At 39.1% G+C, this 18794-nt stretch overlaps 1 long non-coding RNA gene across 1 annotated transcript in view; it reads left to right on the plus strand.

Moving 5' to 3' along the window:
• The first annotated feature begins 2387 nt into the window (after nt 1–2387).
• Nucleotides 2388–18794, plus strand: part of LOC141764243 (uncharacterized) — a 46188-nt gene continuing 29781 nt past the window's right edge. The window contains exon 1 of the long non-coding RNA XR_012593234.1: nt 2388–2526. This is a non-coding gene — a long non-coding RNA (uncharacterized LOC141764243). The remainder of the gene's footprint in view (nt 2527–18794) is intronic.

Raw genomic sequence — 18794 nt, forward strand, 5'->3', positions numbered from 1 at the left:
CTCTGAACAAAAACTGTTCAGCTGTCCAGCTGTCTGTCTTGTGACTGACACAAACACACTTCTTTGCAAACACAAAACATGTAAATATATAGGTCATACACATTTGCACACTTAGATAGATCGATAGATAGATAGATATGTGGATAGACATAGTAGATACAGTATATAGACAGATAGCTAGATAGATGGGTAGATAGATAGATAGATAGATACTGTAGATAGATAGATAGTAACTTTATTGATCCTGAGGGAAATTCAAGTTTCCAGCATCACAGTTCTATGGTGCAAAACATGTTAGTAAAAAGGCAGTAAAAAAGTTAGTAATGCAAAGTAAAAAGTACAAAAAAATATACCAGATATAAAAATACAAGGAGATGAAGAAAACTGTTAAAACTGAATATAGTGCAGGGTAACAGCTGTGATACACGACTATTAAAAAAAGTGAATATAGTGCAGAAGAGACTGTTAAAAATGAGTATAATGCATTATTTTCTGTCCTGCAGACCGTCCTCCTTACACACACACACACAGCACCAGCATCAGCTTATAGTTTCATATACTGTAGTAGGTATGGCCAGACCTATAAACCTGATTGATCACAGGCCTACTTAATCAAATAAGAGTATTTTTTCTTTTTATACTTTTTTTTTCTTTTTTATTATTTTTTAAAATGTATTTATTTGCACATATATAAAACTGCACAAAATCCAGTCAGTTAAAAAAAAACAAGAAATGTGTCAGGAGAGGTCAAGAAGCCACAGGCTTATACAAAGGACCTCCCCCCAACCCCAGGAGAAGAAAAAAAAACAATAACAAAAGGAAGATAGATCTAAACTAACATAATTTAAAAAATACAACAAAAGTTAAACAACAACAAGAAGTACACAAAATGTGCAGAAAAACCTAACCAAACAGTGGAAAACAATCCAATACACACAATGAAGTACATACAAAAAAACAGTACAGAAGAAAAGAAAAAATATCTAAACATATCAAAAGATAATTAGACATAATTAATTAAATGTGATGATAATTAATTAATATGTTTATACTTTTTTGACAATTGTGAATGGTTGTGTCCGAAATTCCATACTAACATGCTATTTAGTGCACTAAAACAGTATGTAAGATATTTTAGTATGTGTGAAACCAATAGTACACGAATCACATACTACTTCCGGTGAAATATTACAGTGTGCAACCAACACTGGACACTATAAATATCCCACAATGCAATGCGGTGTTGACAGACAGCTCTGTCACATCAATAACGCTTCAACTTAACTATAAGTATAAGATTTCACTTTGCAATAAAGTGATAATAATAATAATGCATATTTTACATAAATAAATACATACATATTTTAAATTAATTCAAACTTTGACTCTCACAAACCGTTGCTATGGTCACATGAGGTTAGGCACGGGTTACCATGGTTACACGTCTCTAACCGGCAGAGGAGGCTCTCGGGGAGTGACGACATATATTGATGCTCAGTGCGTCCTAAAAGATACATACTGCTGTTTATTATTCACACAAAAAGCATGTTGAATGATAGTACAGTACATATATTGAGTATGTATTTATTTTTTTATTGATAAATTTACATTACAATATGGCATCGTACAGAACAGTCAGCAACTACAAGGGAACAGACAAGCCTGGAAATTGGCTTACAGTGCATAAGAGTGTGGATGAAGAGACCCCAAAACAAACAAGGAAATATATAATAAAATATATATATAAAATATTGAGTATGTAGTGTATAGTACGAATATGTTTTGTTTCCTGGAGACGTCATTAATAAATTACGGCCAATCAGAAGTCTGGTATATCAGTGTGGGCGGGGTTGACCTTTTACCGTTGGGTACCATGGTTACGTACCATGTTACGTACATGGTTACGTACATGGTTACGACCTCTCCGTCGTTAAGTGTTTCTACCTACCAGGAGTCAAGGTTTGGAAATATTTAAACTTTACGCTGAAATTGGAAATTAGTAACTACTAACTTGTGTAATTAACATGTCAACGCAAATACCCAAAGCAAGATATTTAAAGAAACTGCGGTTGGAGGAGGAAGAAGGACACGAAACTAAGTGGCTAACTGTTAACTAGCCTAAATGAAGCTAACGCTGCTAGCTTAAATGAAGCTAACAGCTCAAATGAAGCTAACAGCTTAAATGAAGCTAACTCTGCTAGCTTAAATGAAGCTAACGTTAAAACAGCAGTGGAAGGAGCTGCCACCACCACGCCAGGAACTGCTTTACCGCCAGCACATCAGTACCAAATGCCGACTTCTCTGTTTAAAATATGGGACATTTCCCCTGTTCTTCCATCATGGCTGTACTTGACAGTCCCCCCCTTACATGTTGCAGTGTGGAGAGGCTGTTTTCTGCAATAAATGTCTCCGGCCTTCGATGACCAACTCTCCTCTGAACAACTTAATTAGGATGAAATCATCTTCATATTCAACTCCAAACCACACAGCCTTGGGATGTAAAGTGGCAGCATCTCCCCCTGTATGGTAAGATAAAACGCTACTGTTATGCCAACCGTGGCTGTTGAATGACTCTTGAGATTGTTGTATAATTTGTCACTGTGTGTGTTAGCTTTGCTAAGGAGTTAAATTGATCTGCTTGCATGACGACATGTGGGATTGTAAACTGCTTGATGGTGTTTGTTTATGTCTGGTTGGTTTTCCCTTGGCTTTGTTGTTGAGATCTATTCTGTTCATCTCAGCTGTCTTTTTTACTTACTATGAGAGCTTATCACAGTTACCGCTGCCTGCCAAGTGTATGTTAGAGCCTATTGTCAAGCCTGTGCTCATGCTCCGGTTGTAATATTGATAAATGCAAGACATATTCGTTTCTTTTGTTGTTTTTTGGCATCACTTTAGTTGATTTTGGGATGGTTTGCTCCTGCTGAAATTGACAAAACAGAAAAAAATCTGACACAACTGTTTTAGGTCATCTTTGACACACTGAAGGGTCACTTTTGCTGAGCAGATTAAAATAAAATTTTAACAGGGTGCCGTTTATGCAGCTGTCATAAACTTTTATCTGTTAACAGAGTAGTGGAACAAATGCATCATCTCAATAGAGATACAATGCCTGTCTGTCTCCACGATGGAAGAGACAGCAGCTATTGTGTGTAAACAGCAGTAGCTATATTTGTTAATGTCTAAGAAATGTAGAAACAAGAGTAGTAATTGTGTGCCTTAATTATTGAAACTGTTGACAAGTCATAGTGAAACTATAATGTCATGCTTCTCTATTGTTTGACCTGCTCAACCACTTCGGTAAATCAAGAATTTTCTTTTGGCCATGATGGAGGAGAGATTACCACACAATCACTGTGTGCAAGGCCTCTGTAAGGAATGTGACCTATAAATGATCAGTTAATGAAATGTGTGTTGGGTGAGGTGAGGATGGATAGACTGTTTGTCATAGATGGAATAATAGTTGCTAGCTACGCCTCTGTATCAAAATACAATACATCAGGTTTGTAATCAGATTGAATAGAGAGGTGACACTTTGCTTGGACTGAGGAAGTTTAGTCTTGAAATGTGGAGATTAAAAGATGGACAAATAGTTTATTCAAACCTGCACTGCATATGGCTGGCCTGTGTGCTGAGCACTCAGCGTGGGCAGTGCTAGTGTGGTGTCTGCAACTGTCAAGTCTCAGGCATATTTTTGTCCTTACAAAGTGTACTGAGGACACAACATAGCCTACAACAAGCTTTGTCTTCAACCTTTATTTTCTCAGGAATAGGCCACATTTCGCAAGTCTCTTTCAAAGCATGACACACATAACACATCTTATGATTAGCTGTACAGTATGATTATTATGTGGTTTTAAGATGTTGATTATTCAGCATGGTTGTGGGCTGCTGAGTAGTTCCTGATTTCATTCTTTGTATGAATAGTGTTGGGCGATGCTGCATTCAGTGACACAAATTAAAACAGTACAGTTAAGTAATATTTAAGTATTAACTTAAGCAGGTAATCAGCCACAATGCAAAGCCATAATTACTCCATGTAATCACGTCAATCAAATATGAATCGGAAACCCCCTGTAAAAGTAACAACTTAGTTTTGAGAACAGATATTAAACTTCCTATTTTGTTTTGTTTTTACCAGCGGTGGAAGCAGTAATCTGATCCTTCACTTAAGTAAAAGTAGTCAAGTAAAAGTTCTGCATTCAAAATTGCACAGAAAGTGATATCTGAATTTTTCCAAGTTTAATTTAGTTCTCATTATGCAACAGAATGGTTTCTGTCAGAGTTATGTTATTTTATTCTATTATTATTACCTACACATTTCTGCATAAACAGCACGTTTATGTTGTAGCTGGTCAAGATAGAGCTAATTTTAACTAACTACACATATTTGTATATGCAGGGCACTCGATACCATATGCTAAGTTATATATATATTTTTTATCAAAATAGCATAAAATGGAAGTACCCCTGTAAATGTGTGTGTTTGAGAGCAATGAAATGATGCAAATGATTATTGATTATCACATGACTACCCAGCTCATGAGCAGCGTGTTGACTTGATTTAAAACTAGCTCCAGCTGTAGAAGCGTTTTGGTCATACAGTATATTGAATTCCGCAGTAATGGAGTGTGGTGGTGTGTGTCAATAGCCTTAATTCTCAGTTTATCTGTGTAAATGTGAGCAAACCTGCGTGGAATGTGTGTTTGTGTGTCGGGGTTCACAGCCTGTAGCGGCGGAGGTTGAGTGTGGGTGGAGGTGTGTTGGTCTGGAAGTCCCCTGGGTGCGAGTGCATGTTCGTCTGCTCTGCGTGTGCATGTGTGTGTGTGCTTGGTGTGAAATAAAAGGGCGCTGTGAATGATTACAGACGTTATGGCTTATGCCTTTTATGTTCTGTTTAAAGTATGGAAGAATAAACAGATCACCAGTTTTATGTAGTGAAAAAAAGGGACTTTGTAAGGGACAATCAAAGCTTGCTTTTAATAACAACCAAGGCCATCATCAAACATGTCTTACTCAGCGGTTTTTCTTTGTAGGGCTCGACTTCATGACATCAGTGCATTTGGAACGTTCTTTTGGTCAGAAAAAAATGCTCTAGGAAGAAAGTCCTCCTCTTCATCGCTAAATTTAGCAGCTTAGTTTGGAGAGTGGTCAATAGTGATGTGGGCATGAGCATCATTGTAATCTGTCAGAGCTTCATGGTGCCTCTCACAGAACCTCCTCTGAGTTACATACCTCAGTTTAGCAGCTTGGAATTTAGATGTTACAGCATGTGGTCTCTGAGAATGAATGAATGAAACTTTTACCCAGATTTGGTAGTTCAGTTTTTATTTCTTATCATTCACACTTCACTCAACCAAACCATGCTTTGCATACTAACACTGCTGCGCAATTCAAACCACTGTCCTTCACAGCCGAGAAGGGGAATACCTACGCTCTGATTCCCAGCGAATGAAATCACCTCCTGCTGACTATTCGTCTGAAATCCCCCTTTTATTGCTTGTTTTAAATGGTTTTATTGTCCGCCCATTTGATTGCTAGACGCTGACTGTGCTAATGAATTTAACACTTGGCACTTCCCATATTTACACAGATATAATTATTATTATAATCACATGCACTGACACTAGGCCTAAATCTAGACGAGTTTAAAATGCCTGATTTGCAGCAACAGGACACATTTGACACTGTAACATGCTTTCTAGTTCTGTTTACTCTTTCTCTCTTATTTCCGCATCAAAGAGTGGGTTTGTGCATACAAAAAAAGCCATTTCTGTAAAGCCAGATATGTCAAATAGTAAAGTATAAGATGAAATGTTATATTTCTGCCTCCTCAGAGAAGACATATGTAGACAAATGTAACATGTGAAGTGAAGATAGGAGGTTACACGCGCTTCAACTGTTTCACTAGGAATAGTAGGCCTGTCCGGTGCTCACAGAATACGGCAGTCTTGTAACAACAAAAACCTCCAACATGGGCAGACTAGAGCCGAAGGTGTGGGACACACCGAAAAAAATCTAGGCCGACGGACGCTCACCGACGGCCCCAAACTGTCCAACAGCCGACCGTCGGCTTTGTGTGTGTCAAGTCTCCTGTAACTTGTAAAATATGCCAATAACGGTCATACTTCCTGCTTGGGTTTTGCCGCCACCCAGCAGCAGGCACTATGGAGCTAACCTTCTATAAGCCATGTAGAGACACACTTCTTGTTAGCCTCTCATTGCTGTTAAGCAATTCTACGCAATATGTGGTATTTCACAATGCTGTGATGAGTAGAGGTTCTGCCCTACTTACACACTGGCCTTTCACATTGTTCTATTTTTTATTGCATCTGCCTGATGTTATTTGTGCCTACTGACACTTCCAGGGGAATTAAAAACGATTAATACAAACTGTTTTTAGACCTATGGTGTATCGGTGATCTTCATGCCATCAAGGTCAAATTGCAAAACATTTCATGTTTCAAGTTCTCTGTTAAGGTTCAATTTGACTTGTTTCCTGATAAGACCTTCATACGGGTCTAGTCCTTCCTCCAGTATTTGCAGATTACATCAAAGGAGTAAGGAGACAATGCAGTATACTGTATTACTGGTGAAACCTTTGATATGTTAGGTATTTTTGCTTTGAAGTCCTCCTGTCCACTTTCCATGAGTAGCGGGATAACGGCCAAACAGACAGAGGGGGGGTTGAGGTCACTTTTTAATACCCACATAATTGTTCCATTCATTCAGTCATAATATGCAGTTAGTCTTAAATTCTTCCTTCTCTACTCATCTTGCTCATTTGCCAAAATACAACAGAGCTGATAACACTATGCTGAATTGTTAATTGAATATTTTCATTAACAATTTATATTTGCAAAGCTGTGTTGCAATACTCAATCATCTAATAGTTGTACAAGGATGAAATCAATTTATCTAAGAAGATGAATGCCTTTTCTCACTTTTAGGAGGCCAGTTTGACCTAGGCAGGACTTCTTGAAACTCAACTAGTGTCCGTTTGATTCCTTGTTGTTTATTTCTACCAGATACTGGATCAGAGAGGGCTCATACTAAATGCAATTTTACGTAAAAGACAATTTACATGCAGAAGCGATCTCCTTTATATTTAAGAGTCACACCACAGCGTGTATTAGATTGAAAGGCCTCCTGGCAAATCAATTTCTTAACCAGGCTGGGCTTATTCTGTGAAAATACTTCTAAATATAAATCTGGTTATCTACCCGCAGTGTGCTATTTTGTGTTTGTGATGCATTAGCCTACATTTTCATTTAGGCTGTTCAAATCTAAATAGGAGATTCATCCCACGCTTTCGATTTTTGTCGCAAGACAATTTAGAGCAATGCTTGAATACTTTATGGCAAATTAACTTGAAAGTTCAGCGTATGCTGAGTGTAAATGACAGTGACACATTTAATATCCACTGGAGGTTTGTGCGATTAGTGTTATTTTTTAATATACGTTTTCCTGCTTCCATTGAGGTGTTCATTTAGGCACCAAATGTCAATGGAAAGGTTATCTGTCCTCTTGGTAGACGCTGAATCATACTCTCATGGTAACTGAAGTGGTTTCACGTTTCTGTAAACATCTTCAATTTAACATGTTCTCACTGATTTGATGTAAGACGATGGCGTGACACATTACATCCTAATGTCACTGGAAATGTCTTTTCACTTCTAACGAAAATAAGCCTGTTATCGTTTTCGCGAAAGCTGAAAGCTAGCTTTTAGTGGTGTCTTTTGAAATGGCTTCTGGTCTTGTTCTCTTCAATATAAAATGACAGTTTCATGCACATATTAATTCATAGTGACGACGGCCATATGTGTGGTGTTTGCTTGTCAAACACGGTAAGTACGGTAAATCCCAGGGTTTCAGATTTTGTCTGGTGAATTGGACACCGTGAAGAGTAGCTGCATGTGCATGCATCAAACACACATGACATCAATAAACTGTTGGTGAGTGTGTAAGAGGCATATAAGGCCACAGACTTTCTAGGACTTGGCTTCAGATGGAGAACAGAGTGTAGAGGGAGGGAGGTAACTGAGAGCACTCAGGCTTTTCTTCCGCTGCTGTTTTCTTGTTTGTGCCAATCACGTGCACACGGAGCAGCTACCGCCCACGTACGTATGACTGTCTCGAGCCACTGGGCCACCTCGATGCTCAAATAGATAGACACATGGAAAGAATGAGACGGCAAAAGGGGAAATAATTAACTGTCAAAACACTAAGATACATTTTTTTTTTACAACAGTTGACTTTGTTTGCTGTAACAAGGAGTCTATTGTGTGTATAGACAAGAAGTGTCTGCCTGGGGTCAAAGTTTGGGCACATGCTAATATTGAGCAGATTTTAGTTCCTGTCCGTACCGTATAGTTAGTTTGTGGCTGTTTATTTTTCCAGGATGTGAACAGGATGAAACCACACTCTTGCAGCCTGGGTAATAAAGGCAGCATTTGAGTACTTCCAAGGTAGGATAATGATTAACAAGGAGGTGACATCATTCCTCCTTATTATGACAGTGATTACAGGCAGCACCTTAAGATATGCTCACACAAACAAAACCAGTGGCTTTGACATGTTTGTGACCTAATGGGAGCACTTTGTCTCTTGATTCTTTTTCATATTTTGTTAGTATAAATGCATCCCCCATTTTTGTATTTTTCAAAAGGGAAAACTGCACTTCTTTTGTATTTCATTTGTGATGATACAACAAGACTCTCAGGGTGTCTAGTTGTTGCAGAGTTGCCTTGCTTTAGGTCAGTTTTAGGGCATACACTTTATTACCATGAGATCACTTTTTTTGTGTATTTTCTAGCTCACTGTTCTACAGTAAGACATATCTATGAGCAGTGTCTGAAATTAATTTTTTGACTCACCGGCCACAGGGACTGGTAGATAAAAAAGTCTGCATACCATATTTTTTACCAACCAAAATAATAAATTGCCTTTTTGTGTCACACATTTGTTTCAGTACATTGCATTGAGTTAATAATGTATTATATTAAATGCAAATCTAAGGGAACTTATTCAATAATTAATTTGCATGTTTTTTTTGTTGTTGTTTTGTTTTGTTTTATTTTTTTATGTGTAAAAAGTAGCATTTGGTCAAAATACATTTTGCATATGGGCCCCCTGCTAGCTGGTGCGTCTTAAAGTTGGAGGAGTTGCTGGACAAGCTGCTGCTAATATGACTCCTAAGTTTCGTGCCATGCTGACAACTCATATCATGACATCATGACAGACCTTTGCTTTTTGATAAGACTTTGATTAGTTTACAATGTCCTTACCTATCAGTCATTACATTTTAAATGGCAGTAGTCTTGATGAATATTATTTTACAATCACTTTCACCTTTACTCATTTTGCCTTAGCTTACTTTTTTGTAAAATGCACAGCTCTACTGTAGTTGGATTTGTGGATTATTTAGCTGCTGGACAAGATGCTCCTGTCATGGGTAGAGGAGCAGCATGTTGCCACAGACAAAATGTGATGGAGAGATCTCATTGCAGCCATATTTCCCATAGGGGATGAAGAGGAGTAAATAAGTAAATAAGTGGTTAACATTAGTAACTTTATTTGAGCTGTGGCGGAGTTTTGACTCCTCATAGTTAACGTAACGTTATCATCCGCTCACGTTAGCAGCAGCTCACGTTAGCAGGGTAATTTTATTTAGCCTATTTTTACTCTATTTTTTTCGGGTCCCGGGACGTCCTTAAGCTCGAGCACTTTGAGGAGTCGTAGCATTTATTCACCGAAAAATAGCCTAAACTGTACACAAACTGCACCGCTACGATCACAGCTGTAACGTTGTAAATTCATAGTCTCACTCGGTGTGTGTGTGTGTGTGTCAAACTCCGACACAGAGAGCAGAGGACAGAAGCAGCGTAAATGACACCAAAACACAGTAGAGACCCTCCAATGTGGCGGATAGCCTTCCGAGATTTATTCGCCAAATGGAAAATCTACCCGCATTTGGCACTTGGCGGGTGTTAATTTCGGACCCTGTCTATGAGTTCTACTTTTGTGTTGACTGTTTTTTTAAGTAAAGTTGAAAACAAGCGTCAACTATCCAATGCCAGCAGTTGAACATCTTTGTTGTAAGTTGCAGTCGTTGGAATAAGCATTTTCTTCCACAGTCTGGCGGATGTATCTTGAGGTTTTTCAGTATATTGTTACATCAGATCAGCTCTTCCTCTCAATGAGTTACCGCCCAAGCTAGTCATCTCAGAGGTGTGTGGGTGGCCAAAATGCCTTCATGCTCAATTGAGAACCAGCCTGAATGAAATGTCTGAGGCCCTGTTCATACCTGGCATTAACTTGCAACTTGAGTGATCCGATCACAAATGGACAGCTTTAAATACGTCAGTTCACACCTGGCATTAGAATACGTCTCCACATGTGTCTTGAGTGGCCACTTGTGATCCAATCTTACTTCCCAACTCTATATGCAAAAATAAACACATACTAAACAGATGACTAGTACAGCAGATGTTGTGACATAATATAATGTCAGTAGTAATGTCCTACATATTTGTGTATTTGGGTACTTTTTATTAACATCAAAATATAAGGTTATTGTACCGGCGGTCACCGGGGACCTCCGTGCCACCGGCACCGCTGCCTTTGCCAGGCAACAGTGGCGTACAGAGCTTCAGAGAACCGGGGATGAGGGCGTGCGGGCAGGCGGGTGTCAGCTCTGTGCAAAGCGCCAGAACAAAAACACAGACACATCTCCGACAGTATGATAATAATGCACTTTGTGTGACTAGTCTCATAGTCTATAGATATGTAGCCTATAGATAAGATATATTTTATTAAAATACAGTTGTACTGTCAGGATGCAGTAGAGCACAGAGGCCATTTCCATGCTGTAAGGCAGACAAGCGCTCGCGTCTACCTGTCTTTTTCACATGAGGAGCGCAGAGACCCGCGGATCCAAGCGAGACGTCAGTTGAGTAGTAATTCAATGTGGCCCTGGACACATTCGCATACACACTGCTAAAAGAATGTGGCCATATGTGGACCACCTGTGAATGTGGTCTGAGTGATCGGATCTCAATGCGTCCTCAATGCGTCTTGAGTGCGTTCACACCTGTTTTCTGACAACATTCATACTCCGACCTCTTATTAGAGATATAATATATATATATATTATATAATATATAGATATTGCAAATTTCCCCACTGTGGGACTAATAAAGAAATATCTTATCTTATCTTAAAAGAACACTCAGTGTGCGTTAATATTTACAGATCAGAGCATGGAGAGATAATAGGTGACAGGTGAGCTTCAGCAGAAGTGTTTGCTCGGTGCTGAGGGTGTGGTCAGTTGTCTCTGCCTTGTTGTTTTTCTTGCCATCACAATTGCTACTCTGCTCTTACACTGATGGATTGTCAGAGTTCCTGATGCAGTATATAAAAGTATAGAATTAGATTTTAGTAATTTCCACATCTGGATAAGTATGGAAAAAAGAAAAGAAGGTGTGGAAAAATAATTGTGTTTCTACACTATTGCCCTATTGTTTTTTTTTCTAAAATATTCAGAATTTCTAAAATTAATAGATTATATAAGCAGAGTGTTTTTCATGGCGTTTGGAGCAGGCAGCCAGCAGAGCCAAAATGTTTATCGCAGCATAAGGAAGTGCATGCCAGAGCGAGCTTGATGTCGGCGAAAGCCAGGCAAGAAGTATGATGAACACTCCTACGCAGAGCTGCCTCGACACCTGTAGGAAAGCTACATGCAAACTTTGTGTAAAATCGTTCGACATCTCCAACATGGGAAGGCATCAATTGTAAGCCATAAGCAAGGACCAAGGCACTGTAGTCTTGTCACAACATCCTCTGCACCCAGAGTCCATTAAGTCTCAAAGTCAAATATAGTCTGGAAATTTGAGTCTGGAAAAGTATGGAATTTTGAAATGGAAAATGTGTCAGAAGTTGGATTTTGAAGTTTCCATTTATCTCCATACTGCGTATTATGTCCACATAAAACCATCTGCCTCTGAGAAATTCAGTTCTGCTTACACGGCTGCATGCAGACTTCCTGTGGTTGAGGGGGCGCGGGGGCGTTTATTGAATGGATTTGAAGCAATTACTTAGAGGAGATACAGTGTGGTCTGATCCTGACGGACCTATCAGCCTAAAAACATTATTGGACGCAGAGGACGTGAGGACTCAATATTTATAAAGAGGCTGACAAACAATATAAGTTATTCTTTTTCCCATTCCTCCAAACATGACTTAGAACATTTCAATAATACTAAGCAATATTAAAAAAAAAACATGCCACATATTGTTACTGATCCACAAGCCAAGATGAGGCCCAAAGCTCAGGAATACAGAAGAGAGTTAACAACAACAACAACAACAATATATTTTCTCTTGTTCATCTTTTGGCCTGCCAGATGAACAGAAAGCGAAACCTATCACTCTGAACAGAATGTCATCACATGATAAGCCGATGATGTGCCCTATGACCGCGAAGATAATATGACTTCTAAGTTTCGTGCCATGCTGACAACTCATATCTTTAATGACAGACCTTTGCTTTTTGATAAGACTTTGATTAGTTTACAATGTCCTTACCTATCAGTCATAACATTTTAAATGGCAGTAGTCTTGATGATTATTATTTTACCAGTACCTTCACCTTTACTCATTTTGCCTTAGCTTACTTTTTTGTAAAATGCAAAGATCTACTGTAGTTGAATTTATGGATTATTTATCTTGTCACCACCAGGGGGCAGAATTGACTCTGAATACAACCAAGGCCCATCTAATTGATTTGTAGTGAAATGTTGTTTTTTCCCCACCTGTGCAGATATACTCCATGATAAATATAGGTATGGTTATGGAGTAATTATTAGGTGTTAAATAGAAGGAGAGGAAATTTTCACCATAACATAATCTGCAGCTAAATATATTTCTGAGACAAGTAAAATTGACAAATTGCTTTAAGTGCAATATAATCTCCAAAAGCTTTTTTTTTTTTTAATTGAACAGAATTATCTTACTCTAAGATACTAAGATACTTTTCACACTTGTATCTCTCTGTATTGTATCCTCACTTATTTTGTCTCAGTGAATAAAGCAGTCATTAGACTGAACAATTGCCAGTGACCAGTGAACAAAAGAAATGTAAGATTATTGGGACCAAATGTTAGATGTTGAAGTCAGCAGAGAGGAGATAGAGGCTGTGGTCGTGCGGTTTGAGCTGCTCTCAGACAGATAATGTGTGTAGTCACCCGCCCTCTTCTCCCCCCCCACCTCCCTCTGCCTCCCACATCAACACCATCCCTCCGGGCTATATGAGACGTCTGGGAGAGCAGAGGGGTGAAACTGGAGAGATGGCGCAGTCACTGGCCCATGTAATAGAACGATAGAGGAGTGTGCTGGCATGGACGTGCACACACACAAACACACACACATGCACACTCACATTTGTAAGTTACATGTGAATATGCTGAGCGGTTTGATTTAGGAGTGTTTAGACAGCAGATTAACCAGCAGCCCGGCCTTAATTTTGGCAGTAATTATATTCTTTTCTTTTAGTTTTTACTTTTCATCATTACTTTGTGTATTTCGTCACAGGTGATACAATTTTAGGGTTAAAGCTTCAGTAGGCAAAACGTTTTTGACATCATTGGGCAAAATTCCATGATAACCTTTCAGCATATTGTAATTCAAATAGCTGGATCGGGTGTACAGGTGGCAATGGGGCCGATCTATTCAATTTAAATTCTATTTTTATATACTATATACATTATATACTGGAATTTTAATTATTGTTTAAGTTTTGACCAATTTATTGATGCATTAAAAAAAGTTTACACTTGAATTGTATTTCCTGTTAAATTTACATTTACATTTTGTTTTACATTTTAAGTCAGGAAAGCAATGTTTAACTCAAGGCTGACACATAAAGGAATGATCCCAGTCACTTGCACACAGTGAGGCATACAGCTTATTAATTAAACACTGGTATCGGATCGGTACTTGGTACCGGCCGATAACCCAGGTATTGCTATTGGTATCGGGACTAAAAAAGTTGGATCGGTGCATCCCTAGTCCTAATAAAATAACTTCACAACAAATACAGATCAAACAAAAATTATAAAAGTAATGCAACTAATGACTTCTTATTTTTGGTCACTTAATCTTTTGTTTTCTACCAATTTAGTCTAGAAAACATTGTAAAAAAATGTCCTTTGTTATTTCCCAGAGCCCAAGGTGACATCTTCAGATTGGTTGTTTTATCAACCAACAGTCCAAAACCCATATATATTCAATGTATAATTATATGAAAGAGAGAAAAGGGGCAAATAATCAGGTTTAAGATGCTGGAACCAGGAAATGTTTGACATTTTTGCTTGAAAAATGACTAACGATAAATCAATTACCAGAATTACACTACACATATTATAAAGTCAATATGCAAGTAACGTTATCATTGCTGACTTGGGGACTTGGGTACTAGAGCAAGTTAAAATAAGTACATAATCCCAAAAATTTACTAAAATAAATAAATGACACTTTTACTTTTTGTCTGAACAACTGTGTAACAACTCTGTAACGTTTTTATTCTGTTTCTCTTTTATAACAACATCCGTCTATGTCAGATAGAGGATTTAGCAAATTTGTGTGGTAGAAGTGTATTCGGAAAGTATACATTTACACTGTTTAGAAAGGCTAAGTTTTGTTTTGTTCACTTTCTCGGCATGAAAAGCACAGCACTTGTGATGCATGAAAAAAGTATACCTGTGTGGTACACACCAATACGATCTCATGGCGCATACTAAAATAATTTAAGCTCACTTTGGAAATAATAGCTTCTATGAACACACATCTGTGTGGTTTTGCAGACAGACTGCTTAAAGCTGCTCAAACATGTATTACATGCATGGGGCTCGTAAATGCAGGGAGAGATATTTCCCTGCCTCCAGGATGGTAATTTCTCTGTGTTTACAAGTTGCCCAGCAGCTTTAGCAGCTTCCTGTCATGTGATCCGACTGTCTCCAAGAGGTCTGGACCAAACACCTGTCGTCAGGAAACAGGGTGGGGAGGTCTGCTGGATCTCTTATTAGGGACTGCAGCATTACCATAGCAAACATGTAAACACAAGCATGAACGCAGGCAGACGGACATACAGCACAAAGACACTGTCTACCCGTCTGTCTGTTGTCTTTATGTGTCTGCCTCATAAACTGTTGTAAAAGTATTTCCTTTCGGTTTATCCAAACAATTTACCAGTATCTAGTTTGTTAAAATTAAACGCTTTTTAAATCCTCTGGCCAACAGTGCAACATTCACATGACGATAATGACTAGGGGTGTAACGATTCATCTACTACTTCGATGTATCGATTTATATTCATACGAAGTTGTCCTTCACGGTGGACGCACTGTATATCAATCTAAAATCGATTTGCAAGGTAAATAACCTATTGTATCGATACAAAGAATTTGCACCTTGTATTTAAGCACGACAAACGTTATATGAATGTATTTTTTAGCACTTTTAATAGTAAAGAAATGTTAAACGTTACTCCGGTTCTCTCTCCCTGTGTATGATGTCATCGTCATGCGCCAGCAGCGCAAATCTCAAAAAGACGACAAGAAAACGAAGCATGGCTGATGGCGGCGTAGGGCCAGACGAGCGAGAGATTTATCAAGCTGCTTTAGAGGTCCAGTGTGTAGAAACAGTTTGACTTTTGCAAAAAGGGATATGTCCTTGATAAATCGCTCGCTGTTTACAGAATATGCAAAGACAAGATAAAATACGGCGACACGACCAATCTTTCCACGCACCAACTAAGACGCATGGGATTGCTGACACCGAACGCCAAGGTAACTCTAGCAGCGTTCACGCAGTAGCGGCGACGGCGCCAGCTAGCTCTGCAAACACCTCAAGCGTCGGTATTTATTTCACAGTCACACTGATTGGCAAAAAAAAGTTACGGTATCGATTTCAAGTCATTGAATTGCATCATATCGTACCACTCTAGATGAGCCAAATATCGTCCTTGAATCATATTGGAACCATGGAAAATTAGATGCATCGTATGTAAAAACCTAGCATTACACCCCTAATAATGACCAATTGCCACATTGTCTGGCTGTGCTTGTGACAGCAACCCTGCACACACTAATTTGAGAAGCAAAGCAGGCAGAATATGTCATAAATCATTGTTAACTTGTAATTTGATCCCTATTCATTCCACAACCGTCCACCTGATGATGAGGCTTATAAATACAACTCTACACCACTAGATGGCACTGTGTTGACAGCGATTTCCCCCTCTCGGAGCACACTGACCTTATTCCCTATCTATCTAATTACACATTAGACCTGTAATATGCCATTCCACATCCATGGGTCTCAGATGAATGGTTTCCCCCTCCCTTCCTCTTCTCATCTCTCTCTCCTCCTATCCTTCCCTGTTTTTCTCCCCATCTTCACACTGTTCCGGCCAGCTTCCCTCAATTACTGTCACGGGCAGGCCACAACATCGGGGGAGGCTGTGTGTGCGGATGGGAGGGTAGGGTGGGGTGGGAGAGCAGCGAAGGAGGAGGAGGAGATGTGTATATGGATGTGATGAGAGGAGGAGACAGTTTGTGACATACCAGTGCACGGTATATGTTTACAGGTGTGTTTGTATGTGTGTGGGCATGCGTGGCTTTTTCCGTGCCTGTGCATTTGTGTGTTTGTGTGATATGCCCATGGGGCAATTGCTTGCCACACACCGTGGCTGTTGTAGCAACGGCACTGTGACAACAACAGTTTGACATTTGTGAAGGATAAACATATTCCACTTAGAATGAAGCTATTGCCCTTCACTAGTTATGGTGAAAATAAAAAAAGCTGGAAAATATAATGACACCGGATGCAATGATTGTAGGCATTAGATTGTATGTTCAGCCATATTCCCTCTACTGCATTCAGTGTCAAAATCAGGTGGACAACTAGTTGTTTAAAGTGTTTTTATACTTATACTTATACTTTGCAGTACACAGATGGATACTTAATGTTCAACATATGGTTCCGACATAATAAGTGTAATAATGTCATACGTTTTGACACCTTACTGTTACTGTTTATAGCATAACTCATCATGGTGTTTTTTATCTTTATTTTCTTATTTCTTTATTTATTTCACCATTATCATTTGCCTTCTTAAACACAGTTCCAAGGCTCTGTTTGAACTTAGCTGCCAAATGTAAAAGTAACTTGACTTCACATTGTATGGCTTGTGATTTTGTTACTGACTATTTAGAAAGACAAATCTTGGAAAGGCAAATCTCAAGTAAATGTCAGCATCACAAGATATAACTTAGACTTAGACTGCCAATACATATTTATTTTATACCAGATCTATCCTTTTAATCTTATAAAAGATGCAAAAATTCCTGAAAATACTCAGTCGTTCGGTGTTTTTTTTTGCCTTTTTTCCTGTTTTGATAGCACAAAGTAAAGAGGAAGACAGGAAATGTGCGGAGAGAGGGGGATGATGCAACAAAGGTCCCTGTTGGATACAAACCGGTGATTTTGCGGTTACATGGCATGCATCCCGGACCACTTTTCCATCATAATGACCCTATCTATCTATTTTATACATATACACACATGCATAGTTTATTTATTTGTTCATTTGTTTATTTGTCATCATTTGATGGCATAGTGACAGTAGTGGCCGTCATGATGTGTATTTCGGGCAGCTGTCTAAATGTGTGTATACTCTGAGCAATTGCAGGGACAGATACATCAGACCGGCAATACGTCATCCAGAGTATGCTTTCATGACCACGCACCCTTTTGGGTGAAAACAATCCCGTGTCCCTCATAGACAATAACAGATTAAACAGAAGAAGTTGAAACATGTCTCCAAATTTCTACTTTAAACAAACCGGTAATAGTAATAATGCTATGCCTAAGAGTTACTCTGTATTTGGTTGCACCAACAATAAATATAAAGACGCTGATCTCCAATTTGTTCCCCTGCCATGTCCTAAAAAATATATAATAGAGGGGCTTTATGGCTCCAAGCTAGTGACCAGACCAGCATTGCGTCATCGCCTAGGCTGCGCTCCCTTTTGGGGGAAAGAAACTTTCTGTCACAGGAGAGAAAATGAAAAATGACCAAAAGCTGTCCTGTAGTAGGTTAAAAAAGTTATTTTTATTAAACGGTCGCTATATCGTGACAGTAGTACCTGAAACAGGTAACCTGAAAAAAATCACGTGCCTCTGTGTCCTCCGATGTCCTCCGATGTCCTCCGGTGTCCTCCGGTGTCCTCCGGTGTCCTCCGGTGTCCTCCGGTGTCCTCCGGTGCTCCTAACGGCATCTGCAAGATTTCACTGACCGGAGGAAAACAAGCAGTAAGAGCTGATCTAAGGTCCGCTGTCCAGCTGCCGTCCATGAGAGCCGGCTGTCAATCACTCGCAAACGCCGACCAAACGGTCAAACTAGGCAGCGCTGATCTAATATGAATCAATATTATATTACATTAATGCCTATTTCTCACCTCAAATGTTTTCAGAATCATCTTGTAGTGCACGGTTTAGCTGTAAAATGAGAAAGTTTGTGACGCCGCCGCCATTGTGAAATCTGGTGAAGGAACGCCACGTTCCGGTCACATGACCAGAGAACAGCCAATAGGATCTCTCTCTCAATGAAATGACCTGTGATTGGTCAAAGTCTTCCGTCACGGGCTAGATTTTCTAAAGCCTGAAAACAGCCATGAGGAGGTGCGGACGTCTAGTTATGTCTCGGAACACTTGAATTACAACATGCTGAAAGG

This window comes from Sebastes fasciatus, chromosome 3 (assembly GCF_043250625.1).
Source record: "Sebastes fasciatus isolate fSebFas1 chromosome 3, fSebFas1.pri, whole genome shotgun sequence".
In the NCBI taxonomy this organism is placed as follows: domain Eukaryota; kingdom Metazoa; phylum Chordata; class Actinopteri; order Perciformes; family Sebastidae; genus Sebastes; species Sebastes fasciatus.